General features: G+C 38.8%; 1 protein-coding gene across 8 annotated transcripts in view; it reads left to right on the forward strand.

Moving 5' to 3' along the window:
- Positions 1-17370, forward strand: part of ADK (adenosine kinase) — a 573433-nt gene that overhangs the window by 470047 nt on the left and 86016 nt on the right. The window lies entirely within an intron of this gene.

Raw genomic sequence — 17370 nt, forward strand, 5'->3', positions numbered from 1 at the left:
TTGTTTTGTTTTTGAGGAATTGTGAGAAGCTTGAGAGAAAAGACCTACAGTGCTTTGAAGAGACTGGTGATAACAATATGGATGCTAGAGAGACTTTTTTTTTTTCAGGATATATCCAAAATGTTTATTGGGATGGTATTCCACTCATCCTCCTTCAGGGTGCCTTTAGGGCTGCTTCCATCTGAAGGAGCATCCTTCTGTACACCTTGCTTTTCCTCGTGTAGGTTGGCAAAGGACAGTGGAGCAAACAACACACAAAACTACTGTTTGTGCATGACTGAAGACTGTGGTAATTTTTTTTTTTTTTTAGATTTATTTTTATTTATTTAATTCCCCTCTCCTCCCCCGGTTGTCTGTTTTCTGTGTTTTTTTGCTGCGTCTTGTTTCTCTGTCCACTTCTGCTGTCGTCAGCGGCATGGGAAGTGTGGGCGGCGCCATTCCTTGGCAGGCTGCTCCCTCCTTCGCGCTGGGCGGCTCTCCTTACGGGTGCACTCCTTGCGCGTGGGGCTCCCCTACGCGGGGGACACCCCTGTGTAGCACAGCACTCCTTGCGCGCATCAGCACTGCGCATGGGCCAGCTCCACACGGGTCAAGGAGGCCCGGGGCTTGAACCGTGGACCTCCCATGTGGTAGACGGACGCCCTAACCACTGGGCCAAAGTCGGTTTTCCAAGACTGTGGTAATTTTATAGCATCCTGGGCATTTACATCCATGAAGTAGGAATTGGGGCTCTGCACTAGATGCTTCTTCTTGTGTTTCCTCTTTTCCTCTTCTGGAGAGGGATGGAGGAGGTCCTTTGTGAGAGGCATGTTCTTGTGGGGAGGTTGTCACCGCCGGAAAAGCGAGAGACTTTTTATGATGCCTTAGAAGTAAATGATGAAACTATTATTGGAAACTGGAGGAAAGGTGATTTGTGTTTTAAAGTTGCAGCAGGCTTAGCAAGATTAACTCCTGCTGTTTTATGGAAGGCAGAATTTGAAAATGGCAAGCCTGGACATTTAGCTGAAGAAATTTCCAAAGTAAACCCAGTGAATGCGGCTTGGCTTCTGCTTGCAGGTTATAGCAAAATTCTAAACGAGAGAGATGTGCTGAGGACTGAACTCTCAGGCACAAAGAAAACAGAAACTGATTCTGGAAATTCCAAGCCTCTGGAAATCAAGCTCCCAAATGAAAGTGCCCCATTGGAGAACTTAACTAAACTTGGAACTTGTAAATCAGGATTGAAGATAACAGGGAAGCAGACTTGGCCCAATGGATAGGGTGTCCACCTACCACATGGGAGGTCTGTGGTTCAAACCCCGGACCTCCTTGACCTGTGTGGAGCTGGCCCATGTGCAGCGCTGATGCACATAAGGAGTGCCGTGCCACACAGAGGTATCCCCCGCATAGAGGAGCCCCACACGCAAGGAGTGTGCCCTGTAAAGGAGAGCCTCCCAGCATGAAATAAAGTGCAGCCTGCCCAAGAATGATGCCGCACACGGAGAGCTGACACAACAAGACAATGCAACAAAAAGAAACACAGATTCCCAGTGCTGCTGATAAGGATAGAAGTGGTCACAGAACACACAATGAATAGACACAGAGAGCAGACAACTGCGGGGGGGGGGGCGGGGGGAAGAAATAAATAAAAAATCTTTAAAAAAAAAAAAAAAGGATTGAAGATACAGTTACCTAGGACAGACTTATGGAAAGTCTTACTGTCTCATGGCTTGGACCCCTGCTTCTTGCATGCTAAACCAACAAGCTTTTTGAGACAGCTGTGTGAACAAAACCCCTGTCAGTCTGGAATAAAAGGGACATGGAAAGGAGAGATTGAAGGGGAAACCACTTCAAGAGGAAACCCATGGCAGCTGAGATATGAAATTAAGACATCACCTTGGGCCAAGTGAGGAACCCCACCCATGTGTGCAGAGAGGATGAGTTTGCCCCAGCAGTTGAAGAGGATGGATGTTCCTGTCCGATGTTCTGGGAGAGTTTTGCTGCCCCAGGGTACAGAGAGGATAGAGCATATTCCCCAAGGATTAGGGTGGTTAAGATCAGCACCCCACAGGTCTGAGACGGGTAGACCTGCTGCCTAAAGGTTAGGGAAGGCCAGGTGGTCAACTCGTAGTTGTGAGAGGGTTGAGTCTCTATGCCAAAGGTTAAGGAAGGCCAGGTGGTCAACTCATTGCTCTGAGAGGGTTGAGCCTGTATGCCAAAGGTTAGGGGGAATGTCATCTTCACATCACTATACTAGGAGGGGTTAAGACTCTAACCCAAAGATTGGGTGAGGTATGGCAATCACCCCAATAAATTTGGAGGGAGAGGTCTGGAACTTGTTGAACACCCAGATGCTTGATGAGGGTGGAAACAAGAAAATGGCCATTGCCCAAGCCTGTGGAAAGGGTGGGTTCCCATAAGGCACCAAGGAGAAGACACCATCTTCTTAAGAATGACTGTCAGACTGAAATCAAATGGAGGATGCCGTGCAGGTTTACTGAACTATAGAAGACCTGTGGCTCATGTTTCCCTCCCAGTTTCTCTTTATTGTAATGAAAATGTTTATCCTTTGTCCATTTGTGTATTGGAAGCAGATAAATTGTTCTGTCAATTTCAGAGGTCTATAGCGTACAGAACTTTGCCCCAGGACAAACTATATTTCTTTAAATTGATTGTGATATGATTTAGTACTTGCATTTTTACTGATTTAAGGTTTTTTCGAACATTGTAATGTCTTTTTGGAATTCAGAGCGTGGAGTGTAGCAGTTTGATATGGTTATGAATTTTGAATTACAAAAAATAGATATTGGATTTTGTTTGTAATCTGGTCTATACCTGGACATACTTAAGTTATGGTTAGGGCTTTGACTGGGCCACGTCATTAGGGCATTGAGTCCCCACCATTGGTGTGTGGGGACTCACAGATAAAAGACATGGCAAAGGACAGAGTTGAGGAGTTTTTGATGTTGGTGTTTGATACTGAAGTCTTAAGCTGGAGCCCCAGGAAGCAAGCTCACAGAGGAAACAGAAGCAAGCTCCAGGAAGAGAGGAACCCTGAGCCCAGGAAGAAGCAAGCCCTGGGAAGAGAGGAACCTAGGAAGCCTGAACCCTCGCAGACATCGGCAGCCATCTTGCTCCAATACATGAAAATAGACTTTAGTGAGGGAAGTAACTTATGCTTTATGGCCTGTTATATGTAAGCTCCTACCCCAAATAAATACCCTTTATAAAAACCAAACAATTTCTGGTATTTTGCATAAGCACCCCTTTGGCTGACTAATGCAATTTCCTATTGCTTTTTTTAAACTATGTTTTTGTTAGAGAAGTTACTATTTAAATAATGTCCTTGTTTCATTAATTCTAATGACTTATCTGTTGATATTTTTGTGTTATTGTATTTCTGCTATTAACCACAATTTATCCATAATTAACAGTAATACTGTAATATTTTTTCATCAGTCACAAAGATGTACTGTGTTAAAAACTAAGAGGGTATGAAAAAAATATACAAGTGTATGCTAGAGACCATAGTTGGTGGTAATAGTCTGATGATATTATCTCATAATCAGTAACAAATGTTCCACAATGTTGATGGAGTGTTTTGTATGGGAATTCCACACATGTGCATGATTGTTTTATTATATCACTACTTCTCTAATAATAATTATATATATATATCTGTATGTATGTATGTATGTATGTACATATGTACATATGTATATATGATTGATAATGCCCCTTTACTGTGCTGGAACTGTTTGTATAAAATTGATGTTATTTTTACTTATTTGGAAGAACTCACCCTTCAAGGTATCTAGGCCTGGAGAATACTTTGTAGGATGGTTTGTTTTGTTTTTATTTCTCTTGTTATTGGAACAGTTGTAAATTTACAGAAAAATCATGCAGAAAGTACAGACTTGAACAGTGGTTTTTAATTACAGATCCTATTTCTTTAATTAAATAGCAATGTTCAGGTTTTTTTTTCCTGTTTCCTCCTGTGCCAGTTTTGATAAGTTGTATTTTTCAAGGAATTTGTCCATTTTATCTAAGTATTCAAATTTATTAGCATAAAATTGTTCATAATAGTCTCTCATCTTCTAATTACTGTAGTATCTATACTGCTGTCTCCTTTTAATATCCCTGATATTGGAAATTTGTGCTCTCTCTCTCCTTGATTCCTCTTCCTAAAGGTATGTTTTAGTTTGCATCCTCAGAGAAGCAGATACCAAGTTGGAATTCAACCTGCAAAAGATTTGTTGGAAGTACACACCTGTGAGTGAAAAATGGAGTGGGAGCTGGTATAGGCAAGCAGACCTGTAAAATGTGGTGCAGTTCTGACCCTTGAAGAGGACAGAGGAAGAAAGACAATTTGAATAGGAAGAAGCTTAGACTGTAGTCCAGTTAAGAAAGTTTTGACAAGTCCAGTGGGAGTCCTTGAGCCAAAGTTGTATTAAGAATGTATTTAGAAGTTTTAAATAACTTGACTGTAAAAGTGTGGAAATGGGTAGAGTTGATGATAACACAATATAGTGAGTAGAACACAACTAGTTTATAAATGAGATAGTGGCTGAAAAGGATAGTGTAGGTATATAAATGTCAATTTAATATAGGGACTGAATAACATAGTGAACCCAGAAGTGTATGAGAATTTTTTATTTAAAGATTTATTTATTTATTTATTTTTCTCCCCTTCCCCACCCCGGTTGTCTGTTCTGTGTGTCTATGTGCTGCGTCTTCTTTCTTTGTCCACTTGTGTTGTTGTCAGCAGCATGGGAATCTGTGTTTCTTTTGGTTGCGTCATCTTGCTGCGTCAGCTCTCCATGTGGGCGGCGCCATTCTTGGGCAGGCTGCACTGTCTTTCGCCCTGGGCGACTCTCCTTATGGGGCGCACTCCTTGCACATGGGGCTCCCCTACACAGGGGACATCCCTGCGTGGCATGGCACTCCTTGCGCGCATCAGCACTACACACGGGCCAGCTCCACATGGGTCAAGGAGGCCTGGGGTTTGAACCGCAGACCTCCCATGTGGTAGATGGACACCCTAACCACTGGGCCAAGTCCACCACCAGTGTATGAAAATTGTTAATAGTACAAATACAAGAATGTCACTTTTGCAAGGTGGTAAGAATGTGGAGAAGCATGGGAAAAATACAATTTAAATGTAACCTGTGGGATATAATCCCCACATGTTCACCATTGTTTTGTAAGTTCACAACTTCTCTAATAAAATATACGTATATTTTAAAAAGTTGTATATCAAAGGATTCCCTTATCTCTCAGAGATATATCTCCTTAGTATTCCTGATGAGTTTCAGTCATTGACTCAGAGCAACTCATGGGAAGTGTGACCTCATCATGGACACAATAGTTGCTTAAGAGCACAGCAGCTGGGGCCACTGATCTTGTATGTTCCACACATTTTCATGGCCACCACAAGTTTTATCAATTTTTTAAAGATCAGTACTGTTTTTGTTGAGTTTCTTATTGTTGATTTTCTTGTTCTATGTTTGTTTACTATTGTTTAAATTTCCAGTCTTTACTATTTTCTTTATTCTAATTTCTGTATGTTTACTTTCTTCAAATTCAATGTCGTATTTTCATTATTTTTAATTCAAAATATTTTATAATTCCTGTTGTAATTTTTCATCTTTGATCCACAAATTACTTGTAATCCAAATATATTTTTTCTACCTATCTTTTTGTATTGACTTTTGGTGTAATTTAATTATGGTCAGAGAACAAATGCTGAGTAATTTTAGTTCTTCAAAATTTGTTTGAATTTTTGCTTTATTGCCTTGCATATGGTCAATGTTATACGTATACTATGTGCATTTCAAAACAATGTATATCCTCACATTGTTAAATATGGTCTTTTATATGTACAATGAAGTCCACTTTATTAAGTAAGTTGTTAAGATCACTTATTTTTTGTATGCTTGAGTTTTTTAAAATATTTTTTAACTTTTTTGCCATATTTGCTTCATCTTTTGTTATTTTTTAAGATTTATTTATTTACTTCTCCTTCTCCCCCCCCCCCCCCCCCCCCCCCCATTGTCTGCTCTCTGTGTTCATTCACTGTTCTTCTGTGTCTGCTTGTATTCTCATTAGGCAACTCCAGGAACAAATCCTGGGACCTTCTGTAGTGGGAGAGAGGTGATCATTCTCTTGCGCCACCTCAAGGTCCCTGTTCTGCAACGTCTTTTATTGTCTCTCCTCTGTGTCTCTTTCTGTTGCATCACTTTGCTGAGCCAACACTCCGCATCAACCGGCACTCCCGCATGGGGCAGCACTCTGTTTGGGCCAGCTCACTGCACGGGCCAGCTCTCCTTCACCAGGAGTCCCTGGGCATCAAACCCTGGACCTCCTATATGGTAGATGGGAACCCAACTGCTTAAGCCACATCCACTTCCCTAAATCATTTTTTAAATTAAAGAAGTTGTAGATGTACAGAAAAATCAGGCAGAAAATACAGAGTCTACTACCCTCCCCCCCAATAACACTTTGCATTAGTGTGGTACCTTTGTTACAGTTGGTGGCAGAATATTATTATAATTGTACTATTAATTACAGCTCATAGTTTACATTAAGATTCACTGTGTAGTATAATCCTATGGTTTTCTTTTTAAGTTTCCCCTTTTAACCACATTCAGATATATTCAATGGTGTTAAACACATTCATTATTTCTGCTACCATAATCACCATTCATTACTAAAAATTTTCCATCATCTCCAACAGAAATTCTGTACCAATTAAGCATTAACCCTCATCCCCTAACCCCACCCCAGCCTCTGGAAACCTGTATTCTAGTTTCTGAATTTGTTTTTTCTAATTATTTCATATCAGTGAGATTAAATGATATTTTTCCCTTTGTGTCTGGCTTATTTTACGCAACATTATGTCTTCAAGGTTCATCCATGTTGTCGCATGTACCAGAACTTCATTTTTGTGGCTTAATATTCCACTGTAGGGATATATCACATCTTGTTTATTCATTTATCTGTTGATGAACACTTTGGTTGCTTCCATTTGGTCATTGTTTGTGATGCCACTATGAATATTGGTGGGCAGATATCTATTTGACTCATATGATAAAATGGTCCTAGTGGAAAATAAAGTCCTAACGAGGTTTTCTTATGTTTTCCTCCAAGAGTTTTATAGTGGTGATACTTATATTTAAATCTTAGTTCCATTTTTAGTTAATTCTTATATATGGTATGATGTAGAGCTCTACCTTCTCTCCTTTGCATATGAATATCTAGTTTTCCCAGCACCATTTGTTGAAAAAACTATTCTTTCCCAGTTGAATTGACTTGGCACTCTTGTCAAAAATTATTTGGTCATAGATCTGAGGGTCTATTTCTGAATTCTCAATTCAGTTCCATTGGTCTGTATATCTGTCCTTGTGCCATTACCATGTTTTGTTTTGTTTTTAAGATTTATTTTTTATTTATTTCTCTCCCCTTCCCTGCCCTCTCCCCAGTTGTTTGCTCTCTGTGCCCATTCGCTGTGAGTTCTTCTGTGTCCGCTTGTATTCTTGTCAGCGGCACAGGAATCTGTGTTTCTTTTGGTTACGTCATCTTGCTGCATCAGCTCTCAGTATGTGCGGCCCCACTGCTGGACAGGCTGGACTTTCTTTCATGCCGGGCAACTCTCCTTACGTGGTGCACTCCTTGCACGTGAGGCTCCCCTACACGAGGGACACCCCTGCGTGGCTCGGTACTCCTTGTGCACATCAGCACTGTGCGTGGGCCAGCTCATCACATGGGTCAGGAGGCCCTGGGTTTGAACCCTGGACCTCCCATGTGGTAGGCGGATACCCTATCCGTTGGGCCAAATCCACTTCCCACCATGTTATTTTGATTACTGTCACTTTGTAATAAGTTTAAAAATCAGGAAATGTTAGTCCTCCAACTTTGTTCTTATTCAAGATGGTTTTGGCTATTTGAGGCCTTTAACCTTTTGAATAACTTTGATGTTTGCCTTTTCCATTTTTACAAAGAAGGCTATTGGAATTTTAATTGGGATTGCATTGAATCTGTACATTGCTTTGGGTAGAACTGACATCTTTTTTTTTTTTAAATAAAATTATACTGAAGTATATCATTCATACTTGAGCATACATATCATCATACAAGGCTCCCATATATTACCTCACCATCAATACCTTGCTTCTTGGGAAACGTTTGTAAATAATTGTAAAAATTATTTATAATAACTGGGAAATAATTGTAAAAATAGTACTGCTAACTATCCTCCATATCTTACATCTGCTGTATTTTTCCCCCAGCCCACCTGATTATTAACATCCTGTATTAGTATTATGTATTTGTTATCATCCATGAGTGGACATTCTCATATTTGTCCTGTTAACCAGAGTCCATCTTCCACCACTGGATTCCTTGTGTTATACAGTCCCATGCTTTGTACAGTCCATTCTAAGTGTAGACTCATGGCACTTATTTTTATCACAGAGTTTTGCTGTCATCCCCTCAGTCAATTTTAGAATGTTTTCATTACTCCAAAAGGAAAAATCCCATACCCCATTATACCCTTCTATAGTTGTCTCTTAGAATTGATATATCTTATTTGCTATTCAGCAAAAATATCACAATATTGCTGTTAACTATACCCATAAGTTATATTAGATATAAATTTCCCATGTATCACCATATTCTTAGCACTTTGTAAAAGAACATTCTTATATTTATTCTATTAGATTCACACAGACTGTCCTTCCATTTATTTTGGTCATCTTTGATTTTCTTTTAGAAATGTTTTACAGTTTTCCTTATATAAGTCCTTTACATCCTCGGTTAAATTTACTCCTAGATATTTGATTCTTTTGATTGCTTTTGTAAATGGAATTTTTTCTTGTTTTCTTCTTCCAGTTTTTCTTTGCTATTGTATAAAAATACTATGGATTTTTGCATGTTGATTTTGTACCCTGTCACTTTGCTAAATTAATTCATTAATTCTAGTGTAACTTTTTTTTCAAGTATATTTTCCTTTTTTTTTTTAGAATTATTTTATTTATTTCTCTCCCCTATCCCGCTCCTCCCCCTTCCCCTCCCCCCGCCTCCCATCTGCTCCCTGTTTCCATTCACTATGTGTTCTTCTGTGTCTGCTTGCATTCTTGTCAGGCGGCACTAGGAATCTGTGTCTCTTTTTGTTGTGTCATCTTGCTGTGTCAGCTCTCCGTGTGTGCAGTGCCACTCCTGGGTGGGCTGAGCTTTCTTCACATGGAGCAGCTCTCCTTGCGGGGTTCACTCCTTGCACGTGGGGCACCCCTACATGGCACGGCACTCCCTATGCACAGCAGCACTGCGCATGCCAGCTCACCACACGGGCCAGGAGGCCCTGGGTATCGAACCCTGGGCCTCCTATATGGTAGGCGGACACTCGATCAATTGAGCCACATCCGCTTCCCCTCTAGTTTAACTCTTGAGAGTCAGACTTACTTCACTTTTTCTCCAGGAACATGGTCCCTGAATTCTAGCTGCCTTGGAAGGCACTAACTCCAATTTCTGTCTCATCAGCCCTGGTGATTGTCAAAAGCTTTGTTGGCTTCTCTGCCTCATAGTAATAACCCTCTGCTGGGTTCTTAGACTCTTACCCAGCACCAAGAATTTGCAGATGCCCTGAAGGGAAAAACAGCTTTTAGGATGGCAATTTAGTCTTTAAGGTTATTGGATATTGGCCTCTCATGTCTTTACTACCTTGTCAGCTCTCTGATATCTTCAAAAAGATATTTAAAAATGCTGTTTTTCTAGCTGTTTCTGGTATAAGAGTTGGTTTGCTATAAAGTGTGCCATTAGAGCCTCAACTGACAGTCCCTAGTCAATGCTTTTTTTAAAAATTATAACAAAAATATGACACAAGAAATTTAAGTGGGCTTATCTATTTATTCCATAATATTCCTAGGTGACTTAGCAATACTATTTTCCTTATCTTATTTTAGGAACTGCTAGATTAAGCTTGTATTTTCCCTAAAAACCTAAATTGGAGACAAAGACAACTGAATTAGAATCCATCTTCTTGAATCCCAGTCTAGTTTAATCTGTTCTATACTTTGTCACTTCATTTTCTTACAGCAATTTTTTAACCAGGAATGTTTTTGCCCCCCATTTTTGGTTGTCACAACTGTTTATATGCCATTGGCATCTAGGGGATAGGCCAGGGGTACTACTACACATACTATAATGCACAAGATAACTGTGCAAAACAAAGAATTATATAGCCCAAAATGTCAGTAGTGTAGAGGTTGAAAATCCCTGATTTATGTTATAACTTAGAATGTGTATTTAAAGGATGAATGCTTTCTTTTTACATGTAATCATATGATCAATGCCAATAGACTTTAATAAGATAAAACTTCTTGTAGCAATATGTCTAGAGCCCCTTGACCTAAGAACCTATCCATAATTGGTTAACTGTGTTTCTCAGAGCTTATGCAAATCAGCTCCCATTCTAAGGCTTCTCTTTAGTTTGAAGTGGTTAGATCTGGAAAACTGATGGTGAATTATGTATACATACTAATGTATTTTGTTTGTGTAAATGGATATCTAGATAATTGTGACATTTAACTTCATACACACTATATTAGTAGGCCCAAAGGGATGCTGATGCAAAGTACCAGAAATCTGTTGGCTTTTATAAAGGGTATTTATTTGAGGTGAAAGCTAACAATTACTAAAGAGTCCAACTCAAGGTTGCTCTCCCAACAAAGTCACTTGCCACCTGTTGAAGCAAGGTAGCAGGCAATCTCTGCTTGGTCTCTCAGGGCTTCCTATATCAGCTTCTGGCATGGGGCTCATTTCCTTCCAGGCCTTCTCAGCTGCTCAGCTGCTCTGTTCTTTTCTTCTTTGCAAACTATTAGGAAAATGGTTCATATCTCTTCCCAGGGCTTTAGCTGTTTGAGCCTTCTCCTTTCTGTCACATGGTAGGGCAAAATGACCAAGTTCTCTCTTCTTGAGTTAGTGCCTGTTTATATCAGCCCATCAAGGGGGCAGGGACTCAACCTGAGTGACACCCCACTGACGTGGTCAAATCAAAAGCCCTAAATTGATTTTATCAAGTAAACTTAAGCCCCTTGAATTTAATACAATCAAAGGGTATCACATCCAGAGGAAGAGATTAATTTACAACATAGTCTTCCTCTTTTTGGGATTCATCAATAATCTCAAACTGCTACACATACATATACATTAGCTTAAATGAGTCCTAGAGAATGTATTCATCTTATTTTAAATGTCTCCTTCTTTCTTTTTAAACCCTAAATAATCAATTTCTATCATTGAAAGCTCCTGAAAATGTAATATAAGTGGATATTTCATTTTAAAAGTATATTACCAACTATTTTTTCAGTAATTATTGATTATACCCAATATATGTTCCTTCTGAAATTCAATTAGGCTCTAAAATTCATTTTTCAGAGCTTTAGAACTTCACAGCACAGTTTTCATTTGGCTGAAGCACTGCATACAAGTTGGCCCAGATACAAAATTTTTGAGGTGTGGCAGAAAAGTCTGATTCAGATAACTGAACAGCTAAAGTTGTCCTTGGCTAAAATGACTTAAGTGGTCACACATGAAATATTAAAAACAGTACTTGAATGAAAACTTAACTCTTGCTTTATTTTTTTAAATCTTACCAAGATGATTTATCCCAATTAAACAGCTTTAGACATTTGCATCAGCTTTAATTCATTGGTTTTTAAAAGTAACCCAGTAGAAGCCACCAGTCCAAGGGCTTTCCCCGCTTTGTGTAATCTTGGCCCAGAAAGTTCACTTACCTTTTCTCTGCTTCTATTTAGTTATATTAAATTTTTATGTTGGGAAGCAGACTTGGCCCAATGGATAGGGCGTCCGTCTACCGCATGGGAGGTCCGCGGTTCAAACCCCGGGCCTCCTTGACCCATGTGGAGCCGGCCCATGTGCAGTGCTGATGCGCTCAAGAAGTGCCGTGCCACGCAGGGGTGTCCCCCGCATAAGGGAGCCTCACATGTAGGGAGTGCAACCCGTAAGGAGAGCCACCCAGTGCGAAAAAGTGCAGCCTGCCCAAGAATGGCACTGCACACACGGAGAGCTGACACAAGATGACGTGACAAAAAGAAACACAGATTCCTGGTGCCGTTGATAAGGATAGAAGCGGTCACAGAAGAACACACAGCTAATGGACACAGAGAGCAGACAACTGGGGGTGAAAGGGAGAGAAATAAATAAAAAATAAATCTTAAAAAAAAAATTTATGTTTAGATTTTTCTAGTTTAATAAACAATTCTAAGGTTTCAAGACGGTGTCTATATTGTTTTGTCAAATTAATAATTTGCCACTTAGCCTTCTATTGATTTCTTTATCATAATAAATTTTGCCTATACTCTTATTTCCTTTAGTCCTAGAAATTTATCCACAATGAAAGGAGAGATTAAAAAATATTTTTTTAAATACACAGTATATCCAGAAAATTCAGAACTCGAAAGGTTTAATGAGAGCTGTTCAGCTGTTTGCTACTTGTGAGGAAGTAAGCAGTTTTTATTATTAAGATGACCATATAACTCATCAAAACCCATCTATAAAAACCCATATAGTTTTAAAAGTAAAATGATAACTATTAATCACACTAGGAGTGTCGTGATGAAGGAGCTAAATGATCATACTCATTACTGATATTTAAACAAAGGTATTTGGTAAAATGAGTTCTTACATTGGTTGAGGTTTTGGACTGTGTATTTCTAACATTTTTCTAATTCTAATTCAAATTTTCCTAACCATGTGCTACAAATATAACAGCTAACATAATACTTAATGAAAGTCTGAGAGAATCTCTAACCTCAAGCAAGACAAGATAGTGAGGCAAGACGACTATAGATAAAGCAGTAAAGTTACAATGCAAATAAACTTTAATCAGTATGTTTTTATTGAGTGCCTATCATGTGTCACAAATTGGAATTATAAAGATAAAACTTTTCTTAAAATGTAGAAGAGACATATAGTCTACTAATACAATATGAAAAGTGGTGTGCTATTATTATGAACTGATTTTAAAAAGGGAACTGAAGGAACAAGAAGATGGGGAAATTTTCACAAAGAAAGTGATGTTTGAACTAAGTTTTGAAGGATCCTTACAATTTTGGCAAATTGAGGTTAGAAAGATATTCTAAGTCAATGGAATAAGAGGCTTAGAGATCTTAACGTACATACAGAGAAGGAAGAGATCCTTTCAGCTGAGAAAGATTTTGTTAGTTTACCATAATTATTTGAAAGAAAGGAACCACACTTCTATTTGCTTATAAAGGCATGTTTCAGAGGAATCAATTAAATACTGAAAATGGAAAAAAAAAAAAGGTAATTAAATGCCAAGGAATAAAAAAAGCTGTGATAATCCCTCTAAAAAGTATTAGTGATCAACAGTCCCATGTGGTTACAGTGAGACAAATTTGATAAGGTTAGAAAATTTGTAGGAAAAAAGTTATATATAAATTGTGGTAGAAGCACTGGGGGAAATGCCTTAGAGAATTACCAATGATTGGCTTGGTTTAAAGATGATAAACAAAGCTTAATGCAAAAGGCTAATGAATTCAGATGTGGAGAAAATTTATACCGTGCTTGCTGAAAGAATGACTGCTAGAGTGGATCTTGTCAAGCATTTTTTTTAATCAAGGGGAAAAAATGATCCACTAATAAAACTTACAGTTGGTACTAAATTATGATATGCTGTAGATGCTATTAAAATTATAGAAATTCTGATCATGGGTTGTGAAAGTTAGAAACTGAAGTTCAAAATAGTGTTTAAGAGAAAATAAAATATTTGCCTTATTTTTAAATCTACATAGAAACAGCTGATGACATTGGGAAAATGTCTTCACTTCCAGGAGACATTCCTCCCTTAGAGGTCAAGAACTGAGTGGTAGAATCACTTAAAATTCAGAACAATAGTATTATGTCTTCACTAAAGATTCTACATTTATGAAATGTGATTAAATTCTATGATTCAAATGGATTTTTGCTGAAAACTTTTATTTTTTTTTGAAGATTTTGTTTTTTATTTATTTCTCTCCTCTTTCCCCCTGCCCCCAGTTTTCTGCTCTCTGTGTCAATTTGCTATGTGTTCTTCTGTGTCCGCTTGGATTCTTGCTAGCAGCACTGGGAATCTGTGTCTCTTTTTGTTGCATCATCTTGCTGGCACCACTCCTGGGCAGGCTGCACTTTTTTCACATGGGGAAGCTCTCCATACAGGGCACACTCCTTGTGTGTAGGGCTCCCCTACGCAGGGGACACCCCTGCGTGGTGCAGTGCTCCTTGTATGCATTAGCACTGTGCACGGGCCAGCTCACCACATGGGTCAGGAGGCCCTGGGTTTGAACCCTGGACCTCCCATGTGGTAGGTAGGTGGACACTCTATCCCTTGAGCCAAATCCGCTTCCCTGAAAACTTTTAGATAAATCTTTGTGATTGAATTTTCTAAAAAAATACTGTTCCTTCCAAGACTCACATTTTATTGAAGGAATTATTTTCAAATAGTCTTATTCCCTCCAGATATTTAAGTATCTAGAAGATCTCTAGGTCTTAAGGAAAATTGGATAAGGACCAATGGGTGGAGGCCTAAAGAACAAGGTCTAATTCCCTGGAACAGTTATAGTCAGTTCTCATTCATTAAAGTAGTTGTGTTCAATAAAGTCACAATCAAACACTGAATTAGAAAATGCTGAACTATTGCTCCTAGGGAAAAGACAGGGTTAGGTTCTTGTGAGCCTCTGGTCACAAATTTTAGTCAATTGATAATATATAACCTTGTTTTATGTATGTATGTTATTTAATACACATTAATTATATATGTTATTGATTCATTTATATTGAACTTATGGCCAACAGCACTATAGCTCATGCCTGAACTCTTACTTAATACACATTTTCTCTGTAAGTCACATCACAGCCTTCTTGTGCTTAGGAACACCAGACAGCACTTCAGCACTACACTTAGGTCCTTTTATTTTCAGTATGTTTTTAAAATTGTGGTAAAATATACATGACATAAAACAATTTTGCCAGCTTTTAAGTGTAAAATTCAGTGATACAAAGTACATTGAAAATATTATGTAACCTTCACCATTGTCTATTTCCAGAACATTTTCATCATCCTAAACAGAAACTCTCTATATACATTAAGCAATACCTCTCTATTCCCTCTTTCTCCCTAGCCCCTGGTAACTACTGTTCTGCTTTCTGTGTCTCTGAATTTCATAGGGGCCATTTTAAACAGCAAAATTGCCACACATGAAAATAAAATGCACAAAAACTTTTAAAACATGACACTAAATAAACTGTGAAAAGGACGTTTTTTAAAGGTATGAGAGCTGAATCAAGAAAGCAGAGCAGGGAAACAGACTTTGGCCCAGTGGTTAGGGCGTCCGTCTACCATATGGGAGGTCCGCGGTTCAAACCCGGGCCTCCTTGACCCGTGTGGAGCTGGCCATGCGCAGTGCTGATGCGCGCAAGGAGTGCCCCCTTGCCACGCAAGGGTGTCCGCCGCGTGGGGGAGCCCCATGCGCAAGGAGTGTGCTCCCGTGAGGAAAGCCGCCCAGCGTGAAAAGAAAGTGCAGCCTGCCCAGGAATGGCGCCGCCCACACTTCCCGTGCCGCTGACGACAACAGAAGCGGACAAAGAAACAAGACGCAGCAAATAGACACCAAGAACAGACAACCAGGGGAGGGGGGGGAATTAAATAAATAAATAAATCTTTAAAAGAAAAGAAAAAAAAAAAAAAAAAGAAAGCAGAGCATTGCCTTATTTGACCTCAGCTGGGAATGTGCATGTAGGGTGACTCAAATTTTTCACCACTCTGTGCTTGTCCTTTAATGCCTGTGAAAGCACCATAAGTATTGATTTTAGAGTTACAAATAAATTTTACCAAGGACACAAACTCACAAATATGGAAGCAGAGGGTAATAATAAGGATTGACTGTATATAGATCCCTAGCAAGGTTCGTATTTCTGTCTATACTGCTGATTAATCTGATTATGCCCATGAGTCCTGGAAAGAAAACCAGCACCTTGACCTTCTGTGTCTTACAATGGAATTTACAATTTTATTTCTGCCATAAATTAGAGATCATTACATGATTTCTATGAAGGATCAGCATTGCTATTTGTGATGATCCAAAGTAAGTATTTTTGCAGTTGGCTATTCTGGGATCTCTTAAGGCAGATGTTAACACTTCATAGCAAAGGCATATATATTTAGCCTTTTAGAACCTTGGCTCTAGTTCCTTTGAGAATTTGGCACAAAGGTGATCAAAAAAGCTTTCTTTGAAAGTGGCCTCAGGTATACCTATTTCTATCTTAACATTACTCTACAAAGGATATCTGTATCAGATTTTTTTTACTGAGTATTTTTTAAGTATACAGAGCAGTTTTGAAAAAAAGGAGAGAAATTCATATATGTGTATTTCTTTTACCTTAACTGAACAGTTGGCTACAGTAAGCTTTTAGAAGCCTGCTTGTTGGTATTTGAGCATACGAAGTAGATCATAATGGGGTCATTAGGTTTCTTTGACAGGTGATAAAAAGAACCCAACTTAGCATGCCACTTGTAAACTTATCTATGAGCATAGAGGCATTTGTCACCATTGACAATACTGACATTTATTCTGGGATCTGTTTACAACTCAGCTTCCCATGTGTTACTATGTATTTGGCAGTCCAATTCAACTTCAAACCAGAGCCAGCTTTTTCCTAATAGTTATTTTAAATTTTATCTAACAGAAGAAAATAGAAATAAATATTTACTATTGGGGCGATCATTTTTTTTCCAAATTAGTCATGCAAACCATAAAGGTTTGAGTGTTGGCCTCTTGTGCTGTTTCTCTAGTTCATAAGACAAAGCTGCGATAAATTAGGCTAAAATAAGTTAGATTTGTGATCAAGTAAGGAGACATAGTGGTTTGGTTACATTAGAAAAGTTGGGAAAGCAGAGCCAGCAGTGCCTGAAAAAAAAAAAACTTAACCTAGGTGGGACGAATGTTGAGAGAAGATACTCTGAATACAAGGGTTGGGAGCAAATCTGACTTTAAGTCAATATAGGTACAACATCCAAGGAGTACCAGAAATACTAATATGAGCACCAAGAAATTTTATTAAGTGAGCTAGGAGTCGTAAGCAGAAAAATGGGAAAAAAATTCTTAGAAGGCAACGTCATTTTGAGAGATTTATTCTTTTATGAAAAGAGTTCTGTTGGTCTTCCGTAAAGAAAGTTGGCAGGAACTGGCAATCACTATAATACCTAAGAGAACACCATAGTTAGAGCAGTCTAGTTTTAGAAGGCGGAGACTAAATATTAGGAAGGATAATCAATCAGGCTAAGGATAAGGATCTAGACTGAAGCTCATCCTACTT

The sequence above is a fragment of the Dasypus novemcinctus genome, chromosome 6, assembly GCF_030445035.2.
Source record: "Dasypus novemcinctus isolate mDasNov1 chromosome 6, mDasNov1.1.hap2, whole genome shotgun sequence".
NCBI lineage: Eukaryota > Metazoa > Chordata > Mammalia > Cingulata > Dasypodidae > Dasypus > Dasypus novemcinctus.